The sequence below is a fragment of the Heterocephalus glaber genome, unplaced genomic scaffold, assembly GCF_053883595.1.
Source record: "Heterocephalus glaber isolate CG9 unplaced genomic scaffold, H.glaber_assembly_v1.0 deba00000122, whole genome shotgun sequence".
NCBI lineage: Eukaryota > Metazoa > Chordata > Mammalia > Rodentia > Bathyergidae > Heterocephalus > Heterocephalus glaber.
The window spans coordinates 59,153,535-59,181,384 of record NW_028258138.1 but is presented as its reverse complement, the minus strand read 5'-3'; the positions used below and the strand labels follow the sequence as shown (position 1 = coordinate 59,181,384).

At 40.5% G+C, this 27,850-nt stretch overlaps 2 pseudogenes; both read left to right on the top strand.

Annotated features, from left to right (window-relative positions):
* Nucleotides 1-1,020: 1,020 nt before the first annotated feature.
* Nucleotides 1,021-2,937, top strand: LOC147830451 (hypermethylated in cancer 2 protein pseudogene; annotated as a pseudogene).
* A 4,955-nt stretch (nucleotides 2,938-7,892) lies between these two features.
* LOC101705436 (phosphatidylinositol 4-phosphate 5-kinase type-1 alpha-like) overlaps nucleotides 7,893-27,850 on the top strand; it is a 121,654-nt pseudogene continuing 101,696 nt past the window's right edge.

The window sequence follows — 27,850 nt, the reverse complement described above, 5'->3', positions numbered from 1 at the left end:
GGGAGGGCTAGGGGAAAGGATAGAAGGGAATGGGATTAATATGAGAAAATGGAAAACTAGGAACAAAATCATTGTAAATAGGTAGGAATGGAGGGGTTGAAGGGAGGGCTGGGCAAGGATGAAAAATAAGAACCAGGAGAGACTATGTAAAGGTGCAAATTTCCAATGATGGATGTCATTATATTGTATACCTAAAATGTACCAATGGTTAGAATGAATAATCGATAATACAAAATAGCAAGAAAAGGTCCAAAGTGGTAGGGGTAGTGGGAGGGGCAGGGCAAAGGAAAAAAGGGAATGGAAAAATGATGAGAAATGGAAAAAATGGAAATAAAGTCTTTGTAAATAGGGAAGGGTGGAGGGGGTGAAGGGAGGGCTAGGAATGGGGACAAAGTAAGATCCAAGATGCATTATGTAAAGGAACAATTCCCAATGAGAAAATGTAATTGTGTTGTGTACCTATAATGTACCAATAAAAGAATTTAATAAAAATAAATAAATAAATAAAACTGATGGAGAAACAAGATACTTCCATGACAAAGAACACCTGAAGTAATTCCAGATCATCAAATGAGCACTATAAAAGTTTCTGAAGGACATTCTAGAAAGTGATAAGAAGGACAACTCCATGAACTCCAACAGAATAAATCTACCAGGAAAGGCAAGTACTTAACAGAGTGGGCGAGGGAATCAACAACAGGAAAATAATATGACAAGGATAAATCAGTATATATCAGTTATAACCATGAATGTAAATGTTCTCCATTCAACCATCAAAAGAAAAAGACTGGTGGAATGGATCAAGACGTAAGATCCAGACAAGCTTCCAAGATGGCGCCGGGCTGGCAGCTCTGAGCAGAGCTCAGAGCTCGCTGGGCGGGGAGCCGAGTTGGGCCGGCGGCGGGCCGATGGGGCGGGCGCGAGCAGCATGGGCAGGGCGCCAAGGAGGAGGGGCCGTGGGCAGGGCCGGCCGGCAGGGGGGCAGAGCACCGCCGCCAAGGCGCATGAGGTGACCAGGCATTGATGCATCCCCAGGAAGCCCACGCACTCAAGGAGGCTGTCCCCTCTGGCTGCTGCTCACATGGTTTCTGGGCCCCTGGCACTCCGGTGGTATGCATGGGCAGGGCGTGGGAACATGGGGCCCGACATGGAGCTGCCCAGCCACTCTAAGAAGCTCCTGCTGCAGCTGAACCAGCAGAGGACCAAGCGCTTCCTATGCGAGTGATGTCATCATCATGGTGGAGAACTCCATTTTCCTGGCCCACAAGAGCGTCTTGGCTGCCAGCAGCGTCCACTTCAAGTCCCTGGTCCTGCACGACAACCTCATCAACCTGGACACAGACATGGTCAGCTCCACGGTGTTCCAGCAGATCTTGGACTTCATCTACACCGGCAAGCTGCTGCCCAGCAACCATCCTGCTGAGCCCAACTTCAGCACTCTCCTCACTGCCGCCAGCTACCTCCAGCTGCCTGAGTTGGCAGCCCTCTGCCGCCGCAAACTCAAGCGGGCTGGTAAGCCCTTTGGCTCAGGACTGGTGGGAGCCACCAGCATGGGGCAGCCCCCCCTCAGCCAGCAACTGTCCACAACCTCTGTCATCCAGGCTCGGTATCCAGGGCTCATGGATGGGCGCAAGGGGGCCCATGCACCCCAGGAGCTTCCCCCAGCCAAAGGCTCAGATGACGAGCTCTTCCTTGGTGGCTCTACCCAAGACAGCACGCACAGCCTGGGCCAGGGGGTCTGTCCAGCCAGTGGGGAGATGGGCCTGGGGGGCTGCGGCGGCAGCACCAATGGGAGCAGTGGGGGCTGTGACCAAGAGCTGGGCCTGGACCTATCCAAGAAGAGCCCACCCCTGCCTGCCACCACCCCTGGCCCCTACCTCACGCCTGATGACCCGGCACAGCTGAGTGACAGCCAGCAGGGCTCACCCACCTTGTCCGCTGCCCTGCCTATTGCCAACAGTGCCTCTTACACTGAGCTGGGTGGCACCCTTGATGGGCCTATGGATTTGGATGGAGCCAAAGACAACCACCTGAGCTTGCTGGAGGGGCCAGGCAGGCAGCCTCAGAAGAGCCTCCAGCACTCAGCCGGGAAGAAGGAATGGAGCAAGGAGGAGCCTGTGGCTGGCTCCCCCTTTGAGCGGAAAGAAGTTGGGCCCAAGGGCCCCTGGTCTGGAGAAGAGGGTGAGGGGCTTGGGGACAGGGTTCCCAATGGCATCTTGACTGCCAGTGTTGGTGGGGGTGGCCCCAGTGTGCCCTATGGGGAGCCTCCATATCCCTGCGAAGAAGAGGAAAATGGCAAGGATGGGAGCGAGGACAGTGAACAAAGTGGGAGTGAGGGGGGCAGTGGTCATGCTGGTGCTCACTACATGTATTGGCAGGAGGGCTATGAGATGGTGTCATATGGGGAAAACCGGTATGTGTGCATCCCCTGCGCCAAAGGTTTGCCCAGCTCTGAGCAGCTCAATGCCCATGTGGAGACGCACATGGAAGAGTTGTTCATCAAGGAGGAGGGAGCCTATGAGACATGAAGCTGGGGTGCTAAGGAAGAGGCTGAGGACCTGTCGGCGCCCAGCACAGCATACACAGCAGAGGCTCGGCCCTTCAAGTTGCTCAGTCTGTGAGAAGACCTACAAGGACCCAGCCACTCTGAGGCAGCACGAGAAGTCACACTTGCTGACGCGGCCCTATCCCTGTGAGGTCTGCGGCAAGATGTTCACACAGTGTGGCACCATGACACGCCACAAGTGGAGCCACATGGGCCTGAAGCCCTTTGCCTGCAATGAATGTGGCATGCACTTCACCTGCCAGTACCGCCTCACTGAACACAAGTGTGTACACTCAGGCGAGAAGCCTTATGAGAGCCACCTCTTCGGGGGCAAGTTCACCCAGCAGCGCAACCTGATCAGCCACCTGTGCATGCACACCTCCCCCTCCTAGAAGCCAAAGACCCGTGGACGCCCTCTCATACTCACCACCCGGGAACCCACAGAGAAACAAGGCGGCAAGGCAGAAGGGACCAGAGCCCAAGGTCCAGCTGTATGCACCTGGTGGCCCCTCTGGCCCAGCCCCCCTGCACTCAGAGCTTTAATCAACAGTCTACTAAGAGAAGCCAAAAGGAGGGAAGCCAGAGGGCCCACCCCTGTGCATGTGGTGCTGGTGACCATTCTACCTCCCTGTCCCACCCAGGGTCCCAGCTCCCTGCAGGGGCTGCTGCAGAGTTGGTGGGAGTGGGTCACATGGGTCTCACTGGGACCTAGTCCCTTTCCTGCAGGCTGGGTTGGAGAAGGGGAAGTGTGTGTGTTGGGGGGGATCCCCCTCCATGCTGGTGAGGGACAGGGCTGCCTGTGGCCAAGGGTGGTATCTGGAGCAGACCCCTACCCAGCAGGGTCCGTGTCTGTGTGCGTGCACATGTGCTTGTATCTGTGTGGGTGTGTCCGACCCTAGCTCTGAGAGGAGCAGGTGTTGAGGGGACAGCTCCTTCCCTCCTTGAGCCAGGGTGGCATTGCTCACTGGTGCTGGGACAGTCAGGGTGACCCCACTGCCTGCCTCTGCAACTGAAGAGCCCTCTGGGCCTGTGTTTCTGTTATTCCTACTGATCTGTTCCTTTTTTATTGTTATTCTGTTTTGTTTTCCTTTTTGAATTTTGAATTCTGTTTTTTAAACCAAAACAAACAATAGTTTATTTCTTCCTGCCTCTTTGGGGCTGAGCCTGGGTCTGCAGAGTGAATGTAACCAGGGTAACTGCCTCTCCCTGTCCTTCCCCCAGCTCTGACAGGTGCTATGGGGTACAGCAGTAAGCCCACCTCTCCAGGCCCAAAGCCCTTCTTGCCCAAAGGCTTCCGTGGTCCCCAGCCTTGCCTGGGCCACCTCAGGAGAGCGTGCTTTTCCTTTAGTTTCTGAGGAATATTCTTTGTCTAGAGGTACTTGCTTTTTATTGAGAAAGCCCCGTGTAACATTTGTGAGACTGTTGGAACTGGAAAGTCTGGGGGAGGGGGGGAGGCTGGCCTCAATGCCTGGATCATTGGTACTTGCATTTTTCATTTCTGTTGTGTGGGTAAGTGTGTCATGTGTGCTGTGCATATGGACAGATGTTTCACTTTCCTGCCTCGCTGAACAAGGTGGAGAGACTTCTGACCTTTTGCTACCTCTTGAATTCACGGAAACAGTATGTTGTTGATGGGCAGTTGAGGCCTAGATGCTTTTCTTTTCCTCTGGGGGGAGGTAGGCTGGGCTCAGGCTGGCCTGAGCACCCTCCTGGGTTGAACACTATCCTCAGGGCACCCACTGCTGACTGAGCCTGGGTGAGAGTTGAGAGTCCCTGGTGTGGGGCAGGCTACAGGGCAGGTACAGGGCATCTGAGCAAGAGAAGCTAGGAGGGGAGGGGACAGGTCTCAGCAGCTCCCTGCCAGGGCCAGGGTGAGGTGGAAATGAGCCCCCTCCCATCCTGTCCCCTCACCTTGAGCTTAGAGCAGCAGCCTCCACCTGGCCAGTGAGGTGTCAGGAGGAGGTGACCAAAGCAAGGGGAACAAGGATTGGTACCTCTGAGCAGGCCTGGCCCCCAGCCACTCTGGTAAGAGTCTGGCCACCACTCATGGGCAGTTTTGTTGCCCCTTAACCATGATCTTCTCAGTCAGCTTCAGTACTTTCATGGGCCTCCACTGGGCTCCAGGTCAGACCAAGGTTGTCATGCTTGGTCCCAATGTCCTCGGCCAACTGGAGCCATACAGCTGGGCCAACAGGCTTTATCTTCTTCATTCTGTTTCATGTTTTTCTTTTCTTTTTTCCTTTTGATTTTAAGTTCAGACCAAAAAATTCCAGTGTCATCCCCTACCCCCAGCCCTCCAAAGACCATCCAGCTGAAAACAGCCTAAGTTCAGGGACCTGAGTGGCGAATGATTTGTTCTTGGGAGTGAGGGAGCTCTGGCCACATGAGGAGGGCTCCTGGCTAAGCCCTCCACGTGGTATCCCCAGCTGGCCACTCTTTGCTTTGGGTGAGATACATAAACTTCTACAGTTTCAGACCTCAGCAGCTGTAAGGCCAGTCCCAGGGAATCATTACCTTCTGCTGGGGGGTCCTTCTGAGTCAGCCTGGAATGGCTCATGGCCAGAGAGGTAGTTCTGGGGGCCAGGAACAGTCTAGAAGCCTCTCTGGACTCATGTGAGCCCTCATCCCCATTCCTGGGACCTCTCCAAGCCCAACTGGCACCAAAGAGCTTGGGCTGGTGCTGACCATCCCCTGAGGCCTGCTGGCTGGACCTTTGTGATCCCAACCAGCTGGCACAGGGTGGCTGTCAGCTCTGGCTACAGGACCTGAGTCTGGGCTTGGGCCCCAGGGTGGAAGTGAGCTCTCCTTGCTGCTCTGCCCGTGACTCTCTGGGGTGAGTTGATGTAAGGATCTCAAGCCAAAAAGCCAGGACCTTTGCACAGCTCAGTCAACTCAGTGGGTCCCCAACCCAGGCAGCAGAAGGGGCTGACTGGGCCTGGTCCTTACCAACACAGACAGTGCAAACACTCTTAACAGTGTTCCTTTTGTATCAATATGTTTGTGCAGTGATGAATGTATTTATTTATCAGATTTGGGGTGAGCGAGTGGGTGTGTGGCAGGCTCGGGTCTGCCACTGCCTATCTCCGGCTGACTGAGCCATAGCAAGGGCTCCTCCAGGATTGTAAAAAAGAAAAGATGAAACTTTAAGCAAATAATCTCAGAGACTTGCAGCATAGCTATATACCACAGCCTGTGAAACGAACAATCTGGACCCGGACTAACTCTCCCAAACTCACTGAGTTGGGGGGGATGTTTCCCATCCACCACCACTGGGGAAGCTGGGCTGATGGCCCGCTGCCCCACCCCATCAGTATTCACTGGACCTCAGGGCCCCATGCAGGAGTACGATCTAGCTGGGTGGGTGGGCAGGCAGATCCTTGCTCTTCTGTGGCCAACCTGAGTAGGAGGAGGCCTGGGCAGCCAGGAAGGTGGGGCTGAGGAAGCAGGTGCTGCATCCGTTCTGTCCCCAGGCTTGGAGGACAAAAGTTGAAGGGATTAAATCTGAGAAGAGCAGACGGGTCCACAGCCCTGCCATGCCCCCTTTAAGGGACCAAGGTTCTGTTCTTCCCCAGAGTCATGTTGGAGCCAATGTTACTGAACCTGTGAATTGGATGCCAGTAATGAAATGGAGAGGGACCTGACCAGAGCCTCAGTCTGACATTCTAAACCAGGGATGGGTGGGAGCTGTGGGAATTGAGGCTGCCCAGGACCCCCTTCCTAGGATGCCCCCAGCTTCAGTCACCCTCTTTAATTTCTACCAGGAACCCCTCCCCCTACCTCAACTTGCTATTTATTGCTATAATTTATTGACCTCAAAAATGTTGCATAACAGACCTCATTTGGGACATGGAGGGTCCCCAGGACTCCCCCGCTCCACTTGGCAGGGCCCGGTGGGGCCAGGTGCTGAGAGGAGCCTCTCTGTACCCTACCCATCACTTGCTTTCCCCCTGCCCCTCTGGGGGCCCCTGGTTGGGCCCTAGCCCACTTGCAAATACCTCAAGGGGGAGGGGAAGGGATGAGTTTATAGCTGTTTTGTTTCATTGGAACTGGAAGAGGGATCATGTCCTACTATGTCCTCCCAGAGAGGGGGAGGGACACTGGGATCGCACTCCTGTACTGGCCACTGCCATTGTCACTCATCACATTGAGTTTGCCTCCCTCAAGAATTTGGATATATTCAGGTTAGAGCTGCAGGTACACAGCCCTCCGGTGTCATAGAAAAGTGATTCACTGATGACTGATCTCTCCATTCAGAAGCATGCAGTCTTAATGTACAGTGATGAGAAACTATTATTTTATGATCTTTTCATTAAAAGCTTGATTGAAAATAAAAAAAAAGAAGATCCAACAATATGTTACATAAAAGAAACACATTTAATTCAAAAAGAAACTCATACACTGAAAGTGAAAGAATGGAAAACAATACTCCATGTGACAGGAACTGGAAAAAATCATGGGGGAGCTATTCAATTTGCAGACAAAGTGGATTTCAAGCCAAGACAAATTAAAAGAGACAAAGAATATCACTATATCCTTGTAAAGGGAAAAACCCAAGAGGAAGAGATGACAATCATAAATATATATGCACCAAATACTAGTGCACTCAACTATATAAAACAAATATTAACAGACATGAAAAATCAAATAAGAAGTAATACAATTGTAAGGTCAGATCTCAATACCCTACTGGCAGAAATGGATACACTGGACATAAAAATCAAAACAAAAATATCAGAAGTAAACCAAACTCTTCAACAAATGCACTTGGTAGATGCCTACCAAAGTGCACCATCCCACAACATTGGAATTTGCATTCTCCTCAGCTGTGCACAGTACATTCTCCAAAATAGACAACATAGTAGGTCATAGAACATGCTTAAGTAAAAGCAAAGGAATTGAAATTATTCCATGCATATTATCAGACAAGAACAAAGTGAAATTGGAAGTCAATGACAAAAGAAACCACGAGAAATTCATAAACACATAGAAATTAAATAATAACCTCCTGGACAACCAATGGGTCACAAATGAAATTAAGGAAGAAATTAGATAGTTTATATAGTTAAATGATAATGACAATACAACATACTGAATCTAATGGGACACAATGAAAGCAGTCCTATGAGGGAGATTTATAGTGGTGAATCCCCATATCAGAAAAAAAGAGCCAGTGCAAATAAACAACCTAATGTTGAACCTCAAACTTCTAGAAAAAGAAGAGATAGTTAAACCTAAAGCTAATATGAGGAAAGAAATTATAAAGATCACAGCAGAAATTAATGCAATTGAGACTGAGAAAACAATAAAAGGAAGTGATGAATCAAAGAGTTGGTTCTACTCTGAGGAGATGATACCCTCGGGCTGCTTTAGCAGCACCCAGAGTGCCGAGAAGGAGAGCACCACCCAGTGCAAGGAGGTGAGCCGCTCAGGCTGCTGTAGCACTGCCCCCAATTGCTGAGTAGCAGACCCCACCCCCGACCAGGACCAAGGAGGTGAGCCATGCTGGCACCAGCAGCACCCCTTTTCTGCCACTGAAAGATTAATAACTACCACAAATTGTCATTTTCTAAACTGTGTTTCATGCTATTGTTGCTACTAATTATATCACTTGGGCTAAGGTGTTTTGATTGATCTAATTAGTTGTCTTTCCTTGTATACTGAAGATGAGATTGCCTAAGAGTTATTAAAAACCCAAAACCTAAAGACCAACTGTATCTGGAAAACACCTCTGAGAAGCAATTATTCTGTAAGGATTCTAAATACAAGCAACAAAGATACTTACAATAAGCAATATTAAAGTATCAACCCAGGAATTAAACCAAAAACAGTACAAAAAACAAAAGTAGAAATGAAAAGATATATAAGCAAGACTCAATCCAAGACTTACAGTTGACCAAAGGCAAATTCTGGGGGAAATGAGGAAGAAAACTCTGATAATCAACCACATGGACACCCTGAACTGATGGCACAGGAATTAACAAAACAGATGAATGAGACACTAAAAAAGTTTAAAACAGAAGTAATTTCCCAGATAACTACAGAGATGGTGAGCAGAATAAAAGACATGATTAGAGACTCTAGAACAGAAACAGATTTAAAAAAAAAAATAGAAGAGCTCAGGACCACGATGGAAGCCATGAATGCCAAGCATAGGAAAGAAATGGAAACCATGAATGGCCAACATAGAAAAGAAATGGAATCTGTGAAATAAATTCAAACACATATCCAGGAGATTAAAAACTCTACTGAAAGCATTTGCAGCAGAATGAGCCAATGTGAAGACAGAATTTCAGACATAGAAAACAAGATTGCAGTCAGTGACCATGAAAAGAGCGATCTCTTAAAAACAGTAAGGGACCATGAGAAATCGATCCAGCAGCTCCTAGATGACTCAGAAAAGAATAATATAAGAGTGATGGGAATCCATAAAAAAAGCAGGAGAATGTATAAATGACATTCAGAAAAACTGCTCACAGAATTAATGGTATAAACTTCCCAAACAGAGAGAAATATTTTGACATACTGGTAAGTGAGTCATATAGGAATCCAACTAGCCATAATAAAAAAAAAATCTAAACCTAGACAAATAATAATCAAGATCGTGGAAACCCAATAAAAGAACAAGATACTACAAGCAGTTAGAGAAAAGAAACAAATTACATACAAAGGAAAGCCCTTCAGAATCACAGCAGACGTAGGGCTGGAGATTTAGCTCAGTGATCCTCTTGCCTTCTTCATAAGCACAAGGTCTTTAGTTTGATCCCTGGAACCACAAAAAAAAAAAAAAAAAAAAAATCACAGCAGAATTTTCAACACAAACCAAAAAGTCAAGGAGACCCTGGAGTGAGATATTTCAAGCCCTAAAAAAAAAAACCTCCAACCTAGACTGATGTATCCTGCAAAATTACCTTCAAAATTGATGGGGAAATAAGATAACTTCCATGACAAAGAACACGTGAAAAACTTCATGAATACCAAACCAGCACTCCAAACAATTCTAAAAATATCTTAGAAAAAGACAATGAAGATCACAACTTCATGAGGCCCAACATAATAAATCGAATAAGCAAGGCAAGAAATAAAAGGGAGAGGGGCAAAATATAAAATAAAACAGCCAACAGCAGGAAAATAACATGACAAGGATAAGTCAATACATATCAGCTATAAGCATCAATGTTAATGGCAACAATTCACCAATCAAAACAAATAGACCAGAAGAATGGATTAAGTAGTAAAATCCGACACGATGCTGCACACAAAAACACACATAGCTCAAAAAAAATTTATACAGGCTTTTAGAGCAGAGGAGGTAAGTCAATCCGAGCACTCAGGAGGAGGCTCCCTGCTGCCATACCACTGCTCACTCCTAGGGCAGAGGAGGTGAGCCAATCCCAGCACCCAGAAGAGGCTCCCTACTACAATTCCACTGCTCCTAGGGCAGAGAAGGTGAGCCCCACTGGTGTCAGCATCACTCCCCTCACCCCATGGAAACGAGAAGACACGTAAACAAACCTCAAAAACAGAATTCCAGATCACCTACAGTAACCCCAAAGGGAAAGGAGATGGAATAATCTGATACTCAACAACCTGGACTCCTTAAACTGGTGACTAAAGAGGATCTGGAAAAAATGAAATCAGAAATATTCTCAGATAACAGCAAAGATTGTGCCCATAGTGCAAGACATGATTAATAAATCTACAGAGGACACACATAAAAAAATAGAGGATCTGAGGAACATGATGGAATCCCAACATAGGAAAAAAAATGGAATTCATAAAACAGATAAACAGATTTCCAGGTGATTAAAAACTCCACTGAAAGTCGACACAGCAGAATGAGTGCATGTGAGGACAGAATTTCAGATATAGAAGATAAGATTGCAATTAGTGAACAGGAAAAGAAAAACTGGTTTAAAATACTAAGGGACACTGAGAAAGCAATCCAGCACCTGCTAGATGATGCAAAGAAGAATAACATAAGACTGATTGGAGTCAGTGTAGAAAGAGGAGACGGTGCAGACGACATAAGAAGAAATGTTCACAGAAGTGACGGCAGAAAACTTCCCAAGCAGGGGAAAAGAGCTTGACATACAGATAAGTGAGGCATATAGGACACCAACTAGCCTTGGTCAAAAAAAATTTACACATAGGCATATAATTGTTAGGATTCCAGAAACCCAACTAAAGAACAAAATTTTAAAATCAGTTAGAGAAAAGAAACAAATCACATACAAAGGAAAGCCCATCAGAATCACAGCAGACTTCTCAATTCAAACCCTCAAGGCAAGAGCTTGGAGTGATGTATTTTAAAGTCCTAAAGGAAAACAGCCTCCAATGTAGATTGAAGTACCCCGCAAAACTATCTTTCAAAATTGATGGAGAAATAAGATACTTTCAATATAAAGAGAAAATTAGGAACTTCATGCATACCAAACCAACACTCCAAAAAAATTTTAGACAATATTCTAGGAAAAGACAATGAGGTTCACAAGCCCATGAAACCCAGCAGAATGAATCCACTGGGCCTGACAAATTAAATGCAGAGGAGGAGAATCCAACAAAAAGAAAAAGTCATAACAAGGCTATTAAAACTTTTAACTTCATCTCCCTAATGAGTGTATAATACAATCTTTTTATTGTACTGATTAGTATTTTTCTGATTCTAGTATTCCATACCTTTGCTTGTGCTATATTGGCTACTTATCATTTTCTTTTTTTTAGGGGGGAGAAAATTAATTTTATTATGCTCCATGATGGATTGCCACCAGTGCAACATCCTATTCACTATACATTTCAAAAAAAATTCGCATACTAAACAAAATTTCAGTTGATAAATGGAAATGAATGATTGAAAATTTTTATGAAGCTCATACATACAGTATGTGGCTAGCTGAAATTGTCTATCACATAGAATTTAGATATAAAAAGCCTCATGCTTTTATCATCTTCTTGTGTCTACTTTTTATTGGGTTGTCTATTAATGAGCTGTAAGAGTTCTTTATATATTCTGGTCATAGGATATATGCATTGTAAATATGGTCTCTTTAAGGACTAATTTTCATTTTAACGAGGTCATTTAAAGTTCTAAATTTTTCCCCCATTAACTTTATTGGTACATTTTAGGTATAAAATACAGTTACATTCATCATTGGGATACTGTACCATTACATGAGTCTCTTGGTTCTTATTTTTTTTCCCCTTCCCTTGCCCTCCCTTCATCCCCTCCACCCTTCCCTATTTGCAAAGACCTTGTTTCCATTTTTTTCTCTTCTCATATTTTTTCCTTTCCATTTTTTCCCTTCCCTTACCCTCACAATTCCCCTGCTCTTTTAGACCTTTTCTTCTTGTTACACAATATCAGTTATACATTTTTTAAATTACAATATTAAGTTCTAGGAGACATTACCACAGATTTTACAGAATTTAAAAGGATATAGAAAGCATATTACAAAAATCTTTTTTGAAATAAATTTGATAACTTCTAAGAAGTACTTTGAAAGACAAATTAATGAAACTAACTCTGGAGGAAATATAAAATTTGAATAGTACTTATTAAAGAAAGTATATTCCTAGCTTGAAAACCTACCTATATGACAACAGTAGGCTCATATACATTTTAACTGATAAATTATATAAAACAATTAAAGCAGAAAAAAAAGGAACACTTCTCCCTTCATTTTAGAAACTCAACATTGTGCTAATCCTAAAACTAGATAAATATAATAGAAGAAAAAAGTATGAACATAGATAGAAATTTGTTTAACAAAACAAACTATTGGAAGTCAGATCTGACAGGATATAGAAAGTGGTTTTGTTATACGGATGGTAGTGTTGGTTCAGCATTGGAAGGTCCACCCCCAAAAGTCATCATTTTAACAGGGGAAATGAAAAAGTCATATCATTCTGTCAGTAGTTGGAGAAAAAGTATTGGACTAAATTCTACAGCTGTTCGTGGTAAAAGCTATCAGGAGACTAGAAGTAGAACAGAACCTTCTCAACAGATTAAAGACATATACTCTGTACTTTCAGTGAAAATGCCTTATATGAATGGAGAAGATACAATGATTTTTCCTTAAGGTGGGGAACAAGGGCAGATATGCTTACTCTTTATTTGTCCATTAAACTTTGAAACCAAGGCCCCACCAAAAGAGTCTGGCAATAAAATGACCTAACTAGGATAGGATTGGCACAGCAGAAGCAAAATCTTTATATGTAGATGAAATGATCATCTACAGAGAAAATACTAAGAAATCTCTAGGAGCCCCTAGAACTTGTAGTTGAATTTACCAGGATTAGAAAATACAAGGTATATATAAAAATTCAGGTTTGTGTATACTTGCTATAAATGAAGAATTGGATATTGAAATTTAAAAGTTATGTAGGAGTACAAAGGACCTAGAAAATTAAAAAAAAATTATTGGAAGACAATTAGTACCTAATTTTAAGACTTCTTCTAAAGCTACATAATCAAGGCAGTGTTGTTGTAAGGAAAGACATATAGATCATTGGAATAAAACAGAGAATCTAGAAATAGAACAACACATATATGGTCCACTGAGTTTTGAAAGATTATTTAACATTAGCATTTTATAGAATATAAACTCAATTCAAGAGCTGAGGAAGAGATAGTGTTTTCAGCAAATGGCACTAGAACACCTGGTATCCGTATATAAAAAATTAACCTCAATAGTTTCTTCCCATACATGAAAATAACTTGAAGGGATCTATGAACCTAAATATGAAAGCCTAAAAGTATGAAATTTTAAGTAGGAATTATAAGGGAAAATATTTATGAATTCAGGGTAGGCAAGAACTACCTAGGATACAAAAGACATGATGTATAAAACAAAAAATTGATAAATGGGATTCCATCAAAATTTAGAACTTTAAATGACATCATTAAAATGAAAAGTTGTCCTTAAACAGACCATATTTCCAATGCGTATAACTTATGACCAGAAGATATAAAGAACTCTTGCAGCTCATTAATAGACAACCCAATTAAAAAGTAGATATAACAAGATGATAAATAGCCAGTACAGCACAAGGAATGGTGTTCAACTCCAGAATCAGAAAAATTCTAATCAGTAAAATAATAAGATTGAATTATACACTCATTAGTTAGATGAAGTGAAAAGTTTTAAAAGCCTTGTCATGACTTTTTCTTTTTGTTAGATTCTCCCCCTTTGTGTTTAATTTGTCACATCCAATGGATTCATTCTGCTAGGTTTCCTGGGGTTGTAATCCTCATTGTCTTTTCCTAGGGTATTGTCTTAAATTTTTTTGGAGTGCCAGTTTGGTATTCGTGAAGTTCCTGAGGTGCTCTTTATCATGAAAGCATCTTATTTCCCCATCAATTTTGAAAGATAGTTTTGCTGGGTACATCAATCTGAGTTGGAGGCTGTTTACCTTTAGGGCTTGAAATACATCACTCCATGCTCTTCTTGCCTTGAGGGCTTGCATTGAGAAGTCTGCTGTGATTATAATGGGCTTTCCTGTGTATGTGATTTGTTTCTCTTCTCACACTGCTTGTAGAATTTTGTTCTTCTGTTGGATTTCTGGAATCCTAACTATTATATGGCTATGTGTAGATTTATTTTTATTAAGGCTAGCTGGAGTCCTATATGCCTCACTTATCTGTATGTCAAAACTTACCTCCTTGGGAAGTTTTCTGCCATCATTTCTGTGAATAGTTTTTTTTTATTATTAAATTCTTTTATTGGTACATTTTAGGTATACAACACAATTACATTTCTCATTGGGAATTGTACCTTTACATAATGCATCTTGGTTCTTATTTTTTCCCCATTCCTAGCCCTCCCTTCACCCCCTCAACCCTTCCCTATTTACAAAGACTTTATTTCCATTTTTTCCATTTCTCAGCATTTTTCCTTTCCCTTCTTTCCTTTCCCCTGCCCCTCCCATTACCCCTACCCCTTTGGACCTTTTCTTCCTATTTTACATTATCAATTATTCATTCTAATTATTGGTACATTTTAGGTATAAAATATAATAGCATTCATCATTGGAAATTTGCACCTTTACATAATCTCTCTTGGTTCTTATTTTTCACCCTTGCCCAGTCCTCCCTTCAACCCCTCCAGTCCTACCTATTTACAAAGATTTTGTTCCTAGTTTTCCATTTTCTCATATTAATCCCATTCCCTTCTATCCTTTCCCCTAGCCCTCCCACTTCCTTCCCCTTTGCCCCATTTCTTCCTATTTCACATTACCTATTATACATTTTAGTCCTTATTTACACTTACAGTTTCTCACACCAGAGAAACTATTCAGTATTTATACATGTGTGTCCTATTTATTTGTGAACAGTTTTTTTAATGTCATCTGACCTGTCTCCTGTTTCTTCATTGACTCCAATCAGTCCTATGTTATTCTTCTTTGCATCATCTAGCAGCTGCTGGATTGATTTCTCATGTTACCTTACAATTTTAAAGCAATTTTTCTTTTCCTCCTCACTAATTGCAATCTTATCTTCTATATCTGAAATTCTATCCTCACGTTGGTTCATTCTGCTGTGCAGACTTTCGATGGAGTTTTTAATCTCTTGGAAATCTGTTTGTATCTGTTTTATGGATTCCATTTGTTTCCTATGTTGGGATTCCATCATGTTCCTCAGATCCTCTATTTTTTTAATCTGTGTCCTCTCTAGATTTATTAATCATGTTTTGGACCATGAACAAGATCTTTGCTGTTATCTGAGTAATTATTTCTGATTTCATTTTTCCCAGATCCTCTTTTGTTGCCAGTTCAGAGAGTCCAGGTTGTTGTGTATCAGATTGTTCCATCTTGTTTCCCTTTAGGGTTGCTGTAGGTGATCTGAAACTCTGTTTTTGAGTCTTGTTTTTGTGTTTTCTCATTTCCACTGGGGTGGGGGTTTTTCTGGGACCCACAAAGCTCATGTTCTGTGCCCTAGGAACTTGAGATGGCAGTGGGGAAGTTTCCTTCCTGGTTCTGGAACTGGCTCACCTTCTCTGACCTAGGAGCCTGGGATGGAGGGAGGGAACTGCCTTCTGGGTGCTGGGGCCAGCTGAGCTTCTTTGCCCTAGGTGCCTGGGATGGTGGCAGAGAGCCTAAAGTTCTAAATTTTGATGGAATCTCATTTATCAATTTTTTTCATCCTACTTTTTTCTTAATGTTTTATAGTTTTAGTCCTTCATATTTAGATTCCTAGATCCTTTTGAATTATTTTTATGTATAGAAATAAAGGGTTGAGGTTAATTTTTTATATACAGATACCAGGCACTCTAGCACCATTTGCTGAAAACACTTTTTCTCAGCTCTTGAATTGAGTTTATATTCTATAAAATTCTAATGTTAAATAATCTTTCAAAACTCAGTGTACAATATATGTGTGTGGTTCTATTTCTAGATTCTCTGTTTTATTCCAATGATCTATATGTCTTTCCTAACACCAACACTGCCTTGATTACTGTAGCTTTAGAGGAATTCTTAAAATTAGGTACTAAACAACTTCCAGCACTGTTTTTTTTTTTTTTTTACTTTTCTAGGTCCTTCGTACTCCTACATAACTTTTAAATTTCAATATCCAATTTTTCATTTATAGCAAGTATACATAGACCTGAATTTTTATATATACCTTGTGTTTTCTAGTCCTGCTAAATTCAAATACCAGTTCTAAGGGCTCCTAGGGATTTCTTAGTATTTTCTCTTTAGGTGATCATTTCATCTACATATAAAGATTTTGCTTCTACCTTGCCAACCCTATCCTAATTGTGTCATTTTGTTGCCAGACTGTTTTGGTTTAGGCCTAGGTTTCAAAGTTTAATGGACAGATAAAGAGTAAGCATATCTGCCCTTGTTCCCCACCTTAAGGAGAACACATTGTATCTTCTCCATTCATACAAGGGGTTTTTGCTGGAAGTATGGAGTACATGTTTTTAATCTGTTGAGAAGGTTCTATTCTACTTCTAGTCTCTTGATAGATTTTACCCTGAAAAGCTGCAGAATTTAATCCAATACTTTTTCTCCAACTAGTGAGAGGTTCATATGGCTTTTGCCTGTCCTCTGTTAAAATGATGACTTTTGGGGGTGAATCTTCTAATGCTGAACCAACACTGCCATCCCTATAATAAAACCACTTTCTACATCCTGCCAGATCTGACTTCTAAGAGTTTGTTTTGTTAAACAAATTTCTATCTATGTTCATACTTTTTTCTTCTATTATCCTTATCCAATTTTACAATTAGCAAAATGTTGATTTCCTAAAATGAGGGGAGAAGTGTTCCTTCTTTTTTCTGCTTTAATTGTTTTATATAATTTATCAGTTAAAATGTATATGAGCCTGCTGTTGTCATATAGGTAGGTTTTCAAGCTAGGAATATACTTTCTTTAATAGTTGCTATTCAAATTTTATATTTCCTCCAGAGTTATTTTCATTAATTTGTCTTCCAAGATACTTCTTAGATGTTGTCAAATTTATTTCAAAAAAGATTTTTGTAATATGCTTTCTATATCCTTTTAAATTCTGTAAAATCTGTGGTAATGTCTCCTAGATCTTGATATTGTAATTTTTATAATGTATAATTGATATTGTGTAATAGGAAGAAAAGGTCTAAAGGTGCAGGGGATTTATGAGGGGTAGGGGAAAGCAAAAAAGAGAAAAGAAAAAATATGAAAAAAGTAATAAAATGGAAACAAAGTCTTTGCAAATGGGGAAGGGTGGAGGAGGTGAAGGGAGGGCAAGGGAAGGGGAAAAAAAATAACCAACATACATCATGTAAAGGTACAAGATCCCAATGATGAATGTAACTGTATTTCATACCGAAAATGTACTTATAAACTTAATGGGGGGAAAAAAACACATAAATCACTTTTTCATTCTCCATGCTCCACTTGATGGGCAGTTGTTCTGTTTCCAGCTAAGTTTGCCTAAGTGTTTGTCAATTTTGTTTATTCTTTCAAAGAACCAACTCTTGGCTTCACTGATTTTTTTGTAGTGTTCTCTTAGTCTCCATTATATTGATTCCTGCTTTAATCTTTATAATTTCCTCCCTGGTATGAGCTTTTTTGTTTGTCCTGCTTTTCTTTGTCCAGCACCCTGAGGTTCAACATCAGGTTGCTTATTTGCGCTCTCTCTGTTTTTCTAATATGAGTATTCACTGCTATGTGTTTCCCTCATAAGACTGCTTTCATTGTGTCATATAGATTCTGATGTGTTGTACTGGCATTTTCATTTAATTGTAGAAATTGTCCGACTTCTTTAATTTCCTTTGTGACCCATTGGTTATTCAGAAGTGTGTTGTTCAGTTTCCATGTGTTTATGAAATTCTTGCAGTTTCTTTTGCTATTGACCTCCAAATTCATCATACTATGGTCTGATAATATACAGGAGATAACTTCAATTTTTTGCACTTACTTAAACATGTTCTATGAGTGAGTATGTGGTCTACTTTGCTAAATGACCCATGTGCAGCAGAAAAGAATGTGTATTCTGATTTTTTGAGGTGGAACACTCTGTAAACATCTGTTAAGTTCATTTGTTCAAGAGTTTGATTGAGTTCTAGTATTTTGTTGTTTACTTTCTGTCTAGTTGATATATCTGTTTGTGTGGGGTTTTGAGTTCCCCCACTACTATTGTATTAGTGCTTATTTGATTTTTCATGCCTGTTAGTATTTGTCTTATATAGTTGGGTACACTAGTAGTTGTTGCATATATATTTATTTTGTTGTTGTTGTTTTTTTTTCTGTTTTGTACTGGGGATCAAACTTGGGTCCTTGCGCTTGTGTGGCCGGTGGCGAAACCACTGCGCTAAATCCCCAGCCCTGGTGCATACATATTTATGATTGTCATCTCTTCCTTTTGGATTGTTCTCTTTACAAGGATGTAGTGTCCTTCTTTGTCTCTCTTAATCACTCTTGGTTTGAAATCCATTTGATCTGCAAAGAGTATAACTACTCCTGCTTTTTGGTGGGTTCCTGTCATATGGAGTGTTTTTTTCCATCCTTTATCTTTCAGTCTATGAGTTTCTTTTTGAATTAAGTGTGTTTCTTTTATACAGCATATTGTTGGATCTTGCTTCTTGACCCATTCTGCCAGTTTATTTCTTTTGGTTGGTGAATTGAGACCATTAACATCGATGGTTATAACTGATACATATTGACTTATCATTGTCATGACTTTTTCTTTTTGCTAGATTCTCCTCCTTTGTATTTAATTTCTTGTCTTGCCAGATGGATTCACTCTGTTGTACTTCCTGGGGTTATGATCCTCATTGTCTTTTCCTAGGATATTGTTTAAAATTTTTGGAGTGCTGGTTTGGTATTCATGAAGTTCCTCAGGTACTCTTTGTCATGAAAGTATCTCATTTCTCCATCAATTTTGAAAGGTAGTTTTGCAGGGTACATCAATCTGGGTTGGAGGTTGATTTCCTTTAGGGCTTGCAGTACATCACTCTAGGCTATTCTTACCTGGAAGGTTTGTGTTGAGAAGTCTGCTGTAATTCTGATGGGCTTTCCTTTATATGTGATTTGTTTCTTTTCTCTAACTCCTTGTAGAATTTTGTTCTTCTGTTGGGTTTCTGGAATCTTAACTATTGTTTGCCTAGGTGTAGAATTTTTATGGTCATGGCTATTTGGAGTCCTACATGCCTCCCTTATCTGTATGTCAAGTTCTTTTCCCCTGCTTGGGAAGTTTTATGTCATCACTTTTGTGAACAGTTTTTTTTTTAATGTCATCTGCACTCTCTCCTCTTTCTTCATTGACTCCAATCAGCCTTATGTTATTCTTTGCACCATCTAGCAGCTGCTGGATTGATTTACGATGACCCCTTACTATTTAGAAAATTTTCCTTTTCCTGGTCACTAATTGCAATCTTGTCTTCTATATCTAAAATCCTGTCCCCACAGTGGCTCATTCTGCTGAGTAAACTTTCAATATCATTTTTAATCTCCTGGATGCCTGTTTGTAAGTGTTTTATGGATTCCATTTGTTTCTTATATTGTGATTCAATCCTATTCCTCAGTTCTCCTATTTTTTTTACCTGTGTCTGTTCTAGATTTATTAATCATGTTTTGCACTATGGACCCAACCTCTGTTGTTATCTGAGAAATTATTTCTGATTTCATATTATCCAGATACAATTTTGTTGCCAGTTCAGAGAGTCCAGGTAATTGAGTTTCAGATTGTTCCATCTCATTGCCCTTTGGGGTTGCCTTAGGTGATCTGCAAGTCTGGTTTTGAGGCTTGTTTATGTGTCTTCTCATTTCAGCAAATGCCACCTGCTTTCCCTTTATTAACGTAACTCTTTGATCACCCAATGGTCTTCAATTCTCACCATGCCACCGAGAGGCCTTTTCTCTGCTGCTCACCCCTGTGCCAATTCCTGGGTTCAGAACAGTGGCCTTCTGTATCCCTGTCCTGCCCTGTTTTCCAGGAAGGATTCTTGCTGGGCCCTGTGCATACTTGGAATGGTATTTGGCCATGCCTCTGGCTGGGGCCTGACCCTTTTATGTAGCTGTTTTCTGGGAGGACCTTTGGCTGAGGGCTGTGAACCCCAGTCACTGTTGTCTGAGTGGGCTCCTGGCTGGGGTTTGCACACACTTACCAATGGTATCTAGGCAGACCTCTGGCTATTGCTTGTGCGCCTGTGCAGCTCTTTTACAGGCAGGTTTTTGGCTCTGTCTCTGCATCCAAGCTGCTGGGGTCAGGGTAGAGCCCTAGCTGGGACCTGCCCACAACTGTACTGCTCTGATCCAAGGGGTCTTCTTCCTGGAATCTGTGCACACTTATGGACAGAATCTGGGCAAGCCTCTGGCTGTTGCTTGTGCACCTGTGCAGCTCTTTTTCAGGTGAGCCTTTGGCTGCACCTATGGGTCCAAGCTGCTGGGGTCAGGACAGGGCCCTGGCTGGGATCTGCCTGCAACCACTTTGCTCTTGTCCATGTGGGCTTCTCTCTGATAATTGATTTTACTTATTTTTTAAAGTATGGAGTCTTTGTAATTTTATCTAACTTAAGTAATATATTACACTAAATTCTGTTTCACTTTACAATTCCCTAGTGAATACATTTGTAAATATAGAGCACTTGGAAGGAAGCTCCCCTGCCACCATTCCATGCTCCTAGGGCAGAGAAAGTGAGCCAATCCCAGCACCTGGAAGGAATCTCCCCCACTGCCATTCCATGCTCCTAGGGCAGAGAAGATGAGACCGTCCCAGCACCCAGATGGTAGCTCCCCCACTGCCATTCCACACTCCTAGGGCAGAGAAGATGAGCCAGTCCCAGCACCCAGAAGGAAGCTCCTCAGCTGCCATCCCAAGCTCCTAGGGAAGAGAAGGTGAGCCAGTCCCAGCACCCAGAAGGAAGCTCCCCCACCATTCCATGCTCCTAGGGCAGAGAAGGTGAGCCACACAGGTGCCAGAAGCACACCCATCCACCCCCTGTGGAAATGAGAAGACACATAAACAAGCCTCAAAAACAGACGTCCAGATCACCTACAGCAACCTCAAAGGGAAACGAGATGAAACAATCTGTTACTTGACCATCTGGACTCTCTGCACTGGCAACAAAAGAGGATCTGGGGAAAATGAAATCAGAAATAATTACTCAGATAACAGCAAAGTTTGTGCTCATAGTGCAAGACATGATTAATAGATCTAGAGAGGACACAGATATATTTGTAAATATAAATAAGTACCCTTTATGTACAAGAAATAAATTTCAGGACCTTCACTAGATTCTTTAAACTGTAGACAGTAACAAACATATATTATTCTTCTTGCTGTACACATATACATACAAACTTAATGCTTTGTTTTTCTTCTTGAATAAGCACTTATCAAACACAGTAGCTACAACTTTTACAATTTGACATGTGGTAGCAAGATTAACATGAATTTTATTTTCCTTCTTCACAATTTCACAATCTTTGCAGAAGATTCATTTTTACCATATGTCCTAGCAACTTTTTCATATTTTTTCTTTCTGTATGAAGTCAAGAAACTCCACTTTTTCACTTAAATGAATCATTTATATGGCTTTTCTTTGGCATATCCATATTGCCACATAACAGTGGCTTTGATAACCAAAGTGATGACTAAAGCAGTGCATACCATATTGCTGTGCTCTACAAAGCAATGATTAATATCTAGGGTAGATGGAGTAGGGTGATGCAAGATTTCATCAGACTACACAGAATGGTACACAATTTAAAACTTATTTATGTCAGAATTTTTCACAATATTTTCTGGCTGTGGTTGACCATAAATTCTTAAAACCTCACAAAGCAAAATAACCAATTCAAGAAATTATTATGTATTTATATATCTGAGGTGTGACTGAAGAAAATGGTGGATATTTAAATTTTTTAAAAATTTATTATAGTAAAAGACACTTTGCCATTAATACCCCTCAAAATATTGGCACTTACTTTGAACACATTTATCCCATTGTTCTTGCCACTTTCTGAAGCAGTTCTGGAAATCTCTTTTCTTCACATGCACTGTCTTGGCTGCCTCAATGTCTTAAATTGATTTTAAAAATTTACCATTCCTGATCATTTGGACTTTGGGAATAAGCCAGATCTCTCATGATGTCAGATCCAGTGAATAAGATGTATGAGAACACACAGTAATATTTTTTACAAGCCCCTTTCCATTGAGTAGCATTCAGCCCTAGTATTCATCATATTTTTTATCACACTTCATATTCATTGTTCATAAAGAGACACTCATGAAAGAAGACTTCCATAACTGCTTCAAACAGTGGCAAGAATGATGGGATATGTGTGTTAAAAATGAGGGAAAGTACTCTGAGGGGGTTTAGGGGCTATGCATCTTTTATTGTATATTTCCTCCTTTCTTTTTTCTCTTATTGGAAACAAACAGCATACTTTATTCTATTTTATTGCTATTATTATTCATATAGAGCCCTATATTCCCTCAAATCATATCATCATCAATCTAAAATTTAGCTTAATTATGGGCAAATCATTTATTGGTATTTTCCAATTGAAGTTGGAGAAATTACAATAGGAAATATTTATCATTGACCAAGATTCTGAATCAAATGAGAAAACAGAAACAAAAAGACTTGCTTCAATTCCTAAAGTACATATAGACTAAAATAAGAAATACTACTGACACTCTTCTTTTTAACGCATTCGTAATGGTGAACTAACAATTGTATACAATGATATATAAAAATAGATATTTCAAATAGAAAGCTAATCAAATATACACCTTATTTCTTCCACAGTTTAAGATATTTATAATAAATATAAATAATTAGATACTAAGCATAATAAAATATTAAATTATCTGCTTTGGATCTTATTTACCAGTAATTGAGATGGACAAAAATATGCATCAATGGAATACATTTGTATTCCCTCTATGTTATTTGTGGTGTTTGTACTGACCTTAATAAATTAAATATTATGAATACATTAGCCCTCAGAATCAAGAATGAAGAAGGTGTATAGACATTCTCTTGGAAATCTGTGACCCTGTTTGCTTGGAAGATTCAGTAACTGTCAGGACCATGTCAGTTTGGATGATGGATATTTTAAAATGTTCCAGGGAACACACAGCAGAGTCCTTCACTGAAAGCAACAATGGCTTTACATAAAAATCTACCCCATGCATTGTTTCAGAGACACCAGACAGCAGAGTGTAATGGAAAGGTGGAGTTCAGCATAGTCAGTTACAAGTTTGAAGCTCTCACCACACCTAAGTGAATGTTAAGCCTCAGAAAATAATTTCATAGCTCTAAGCCTCAATCCTTTCCTTATAAAAATAAGGCTAATGACACCAAACTTGTAAAGATATAAGATCGACCTAGTTGATGTAGACAGACATGCTTACCATATTCATTGTACAACTGAACTTTAGGATGGGAATCTGTAGACTACAAATTAAGTGTGTCCTTGGTTAAATTGTCACTGGGTATAACCATTGGGAACATTGCCTTCCACATAAGTACAAGGTGGAGACTTACTGGAGTAACAATCTATAAAAGATTTCTATTGCACAGGACAATACAGCAGTGCCTCCATTCATGAATACTCTTTTTTGTAAAGAATTTGTTTCATGGGCCAGGGATTTAGCTCAGTGCTTCTGGCACCTGCCTTACTAGTGCAAGGTCCCAAGTTTGATTCCCAGTACTAAAAAAAAACACAAGAATTTGTTTCACAAACAGAACCATTTGGAAAAATTTTATTTTTGTTTGAAGACTGCATCAGGTGACAAACATGACTGAGGCCATCTTTGCCATACAAATACAAACATGGCATCTTTTCCAAAATCATAGAAAAAATTAAGTTCATAACCAAGTACCACTGTATTTGTTTTTATTTTTACTTAAAATTTTATAAAGTAAATTACAGCTTTTTCTTTAGGGGTTTGATTAAACCAACCAGAAGTCCACAGGGATGTGCTACTCTGTGCTACAATGAGATGGCTTATTAGAATGACTGGTCATATCAAGTCTTAGTAAGGATAAGCCCAAACTAAATTGAGAACACACAAAAAACAGTGAATGGTCCAAAACATTCCTGATGGTCTTACATAAGTATCCAGAGTTCTCAGCTTTCAGACAAATGTGGTAACCCTGCTAATGTACCCAGTACTGTTAACAGTCTGTTGAAAGGTTTGATGACTTTTATCTCAAAATCTAAGAAACATGTGATGTGCATTTAATTCTGATTCACAAACACACTGATCAAACAACATCTGTAATCTAAGCGTTGAACATTTTACTTTTTCACTTGCAGTTACTTATTTGCCTTTGTTTACATATTTATGCATTCTTTTCCTCCTCCCTAAGAATAAAAACGGGCAGCTCATTAAAAATGGGAAATTAGAAGCACTAAGTACAACAACAAAAAAGGAAGAATTATCCACAGTAAAAGTTTTCTGAGAGCTATATTAAGCAGCATATAATGTTAACTTCTGATTCTTGTTTAGCTGTCAACTTCCAGGCAAACCATTATAGGACTAAGGAGGGGGAAAAAAGCATAAAGCCTCAGAAGACTTGGCTGGTTTTCCATAATGAGCATTATTCCCTTCCTGTCTGACTTCCCAGTAACCCCCAGCAATAATAACGGGCCTTTGGTGAATATGGCATTGCCCAGTCATTGGCATTGCTCCACACAGCTACATAACATAGGGATGGACCAAAAGGCCCCCCATACTTTTATAAGGATCCTTAGGGCAAATCCATGACTTATTATGGGTCACTGTATCCTTAGCTCCCAGCCAAGGTTAGATGTTTTGTAGAATCAACTTGAATATGATTATGTGTTTTTGAGGGAGTTAAACAAAAAGATTCTTTAAATACCTTATTTATAAAGCATATTGTTCCTGACCAAATTTTATCAGCTTCATTAACTGTATTAATCAACCCAGAGCACCCACACATAGCAAACACATATGCATTTGCTATAATCCATTCCTGTTTCTCATCTGCTTATTTCAATATTTACCTCATCAATCATCCACTGTCAGACTTCCATGCCTATCTAGATGCTTTGATTAATTTCAGCCTTACCTGAAATATTCCAGGGGCCAGTTTCCAAGATGATCCCTGATCTCCTCTTCTTAAATGGTACAAGAAAGTGAACCTAAGGACATTCTCCCAGTGACCTGGAGGCAGGGTGTACACTTTCTAGCAGTCCCTGTGCTTCCAGCTGGCTGTTTAGGAATTGCACCTTCAGTGGGGACTCCATGGTCTCTGCAGCAGCTTGCTCTTCCCCTCTCAGCCCCTCCATTACCAAAACACCAGGAAAATCTGATGTCCTCCACATCATCCTGGCTGGGAATTGACTAATGATTTATAGTCTTTATTTGGAGTAGTGTGACTTCACAGCAATCTTAGCAGTGATGAGGCAATGCTGTCCCACGGGGCAAGGTCTGAGCAGCAAGCTCAGGTACTGAGGACTGAGTGGTGTCTTCTTCATTAAAAATGCTGAAGGTTATAGTAACAAATGCCTGTGAACTTCCCATTACTCTGCCATGCCAAAAGAAGTGTTTCAGAAAGTTGAGGTTCAGATGTTCTTCTAAGTGGATCTGGGAAATGACTGCTAATTGCATTATGTGAATAAATTCTCTCAATAAGCCTCTGGGCAAGGTCAAAGAAGCACCTGCTACCATCACAGATGCCTCTGCAATGAAGCATTCTATTCACCAATTACCTGGCTAAAACCCCCATGAAGCTCACCTACAACAGTGACATTTTAATTGAACATAAAATAATTCTCAACTGGGCATGGTGGTACATCCTATAATCCCAGCACTTAGGAGGCTGAAGCAGGAGGATGATGGTGACTTCAAGGCCAGGTTGGCACACAGGGAATTCAAGGCCTGACTGAACTACACAACAAAAGGTTGTCCTAAAAATTGAAAAAATAAGGAAAATTCTCTCCAAAAATAATGCAGCAATCTCATTTCTTCCTTTGACAACTACTCTTAAAGTCATCTCTCTAAGTCAAAATAATTTAGAAAAATTAAAGGGACAACAAAATTAGAGTTTCTGAGTTCAAGACTAATTATAAAGCTACCATAATGCAAAAATGATATTGCCATAAAGACAGGTACAGGGTGAGAGACAACTTAGTAGAGAAAAAGAGTATGTTCAGCAAGTGCTGGTAGAACTATTGGATATCCATAAGCAAAAAAAGTAAAATTTGGTCCATATATTGTATTATATCAAAATTAAATTGACTCATGGATGTAAATAAACAACACTGTAACAAAATTTCCAGAAGAAAAATACAAGAAAATCCATATGCAGTAGCATGTCCCTGTAATCCTAGCTTTTCAGGAGGCTGATGGAGGAGAATCATGAGTTCAAGATGCAGACTGGAACCATAGTGAGACCCTGTCTCAAAAAATAAAAAAGGAAAAAAAAGAGAGTCATTATAACCTTGATAAAGGCAGTTATTTGATATTAAACATTTGATCTATTTTATTAAAAAAATAAATTAGATTGCATAAAAATTTGAAACTTCAGGGGCCAAGGATTTAGCTCAGTGGCACCGAGCCTGCACCTTAATTTAATTTTTGAATAGACAAAATATTTGAACACATCAACAAAGCAGATATATGTATGGCAAATAAGCACATAAATAGATGTTCAACATCATTAATCATTAGGAAAATTCAAGTTAGAACTACAACGAGCTCATTAGAATGATTGACCACATTGAATCTTACTGAGGATTCATCCAAACTCAAATATCATACACTGATGGTGCAAACATAACAAGAGTTGGAAAATTCTTTAGCAACTCTGAAATTGTTAAACATATACTAACTGAACTACCTATTCTAGTTCTAGACATTTGTCCAAGAGAAAATGAATTTATGCAATGGTTTGTACAAATATTCATGGTAGCTTTATTTATAATAGCTAAAACTGGAAACAACCTGCAATTGACTGAATTTTCTCTTCTTAAAATTCTTATATTGAAGCCCTAACATGGTAACTGAAGAAGGCATGTAATTATACTAGAGTAGATAATGCAAGTGGGGACTTTGTAATAACATCAGTGGTCTCATAAAAAGACGAATGATGTTTTTCTTCTTCCACATGCACATATCCAAGAGATGCCAAGTAAAAACATTGTGAGAAGGTTGTTATCTGCAAGCTGAGAACCTTTATCAAAAGCCAAATCATTTAGCACCTCAATCTTGGACTTGTCAGGCTCTGAACAGTACAAAAATGTACTTCTGTTATTTAAGCCACCTCATCTCTAATATTTTATTGTGGCAGCCCAAACAAACTAATGAACAATCCACATGTCTATTAACAGGTGAATGAACAAATTGTACATTCAAACAACAGAATGCTATTCAGCAACAGAAAAAAATGATCCATTGATACATTAAAAAATGCAGGTAATATATAAATAATTGGAATAAAATAGCTGGTAAAATATAATACATCCTGTATTATTCCATTTATATAAAATCTAGGAAATTAAAATTACCCATTGTGATGTAAAGCAAAACAGTGGCTGCTGGGAGAGGGCATAAAGGGGAACAATCAGAGTAAAGGATGCCAAAGGGTCATGAGATACCTTTGGAGATGTGGGTATGCTTACCATCTGGATTATGATGATAGTTTCACAAGTGTATACATGTATCAAAACTCATCAAATAATGTACTTGAAATAAGTTCACTTTGGTATGCCCCAATAAAGCTGTTTCAAAAGCAAATAAAAAACTACTACTTAAAAAAAACTGTTTCCAAAAAAAGTAGGAAGAAGATGAGAATGTCAAGACTCCCACATTATATTGTTAAGAATATAAAGCAAGGTTGAGAACCA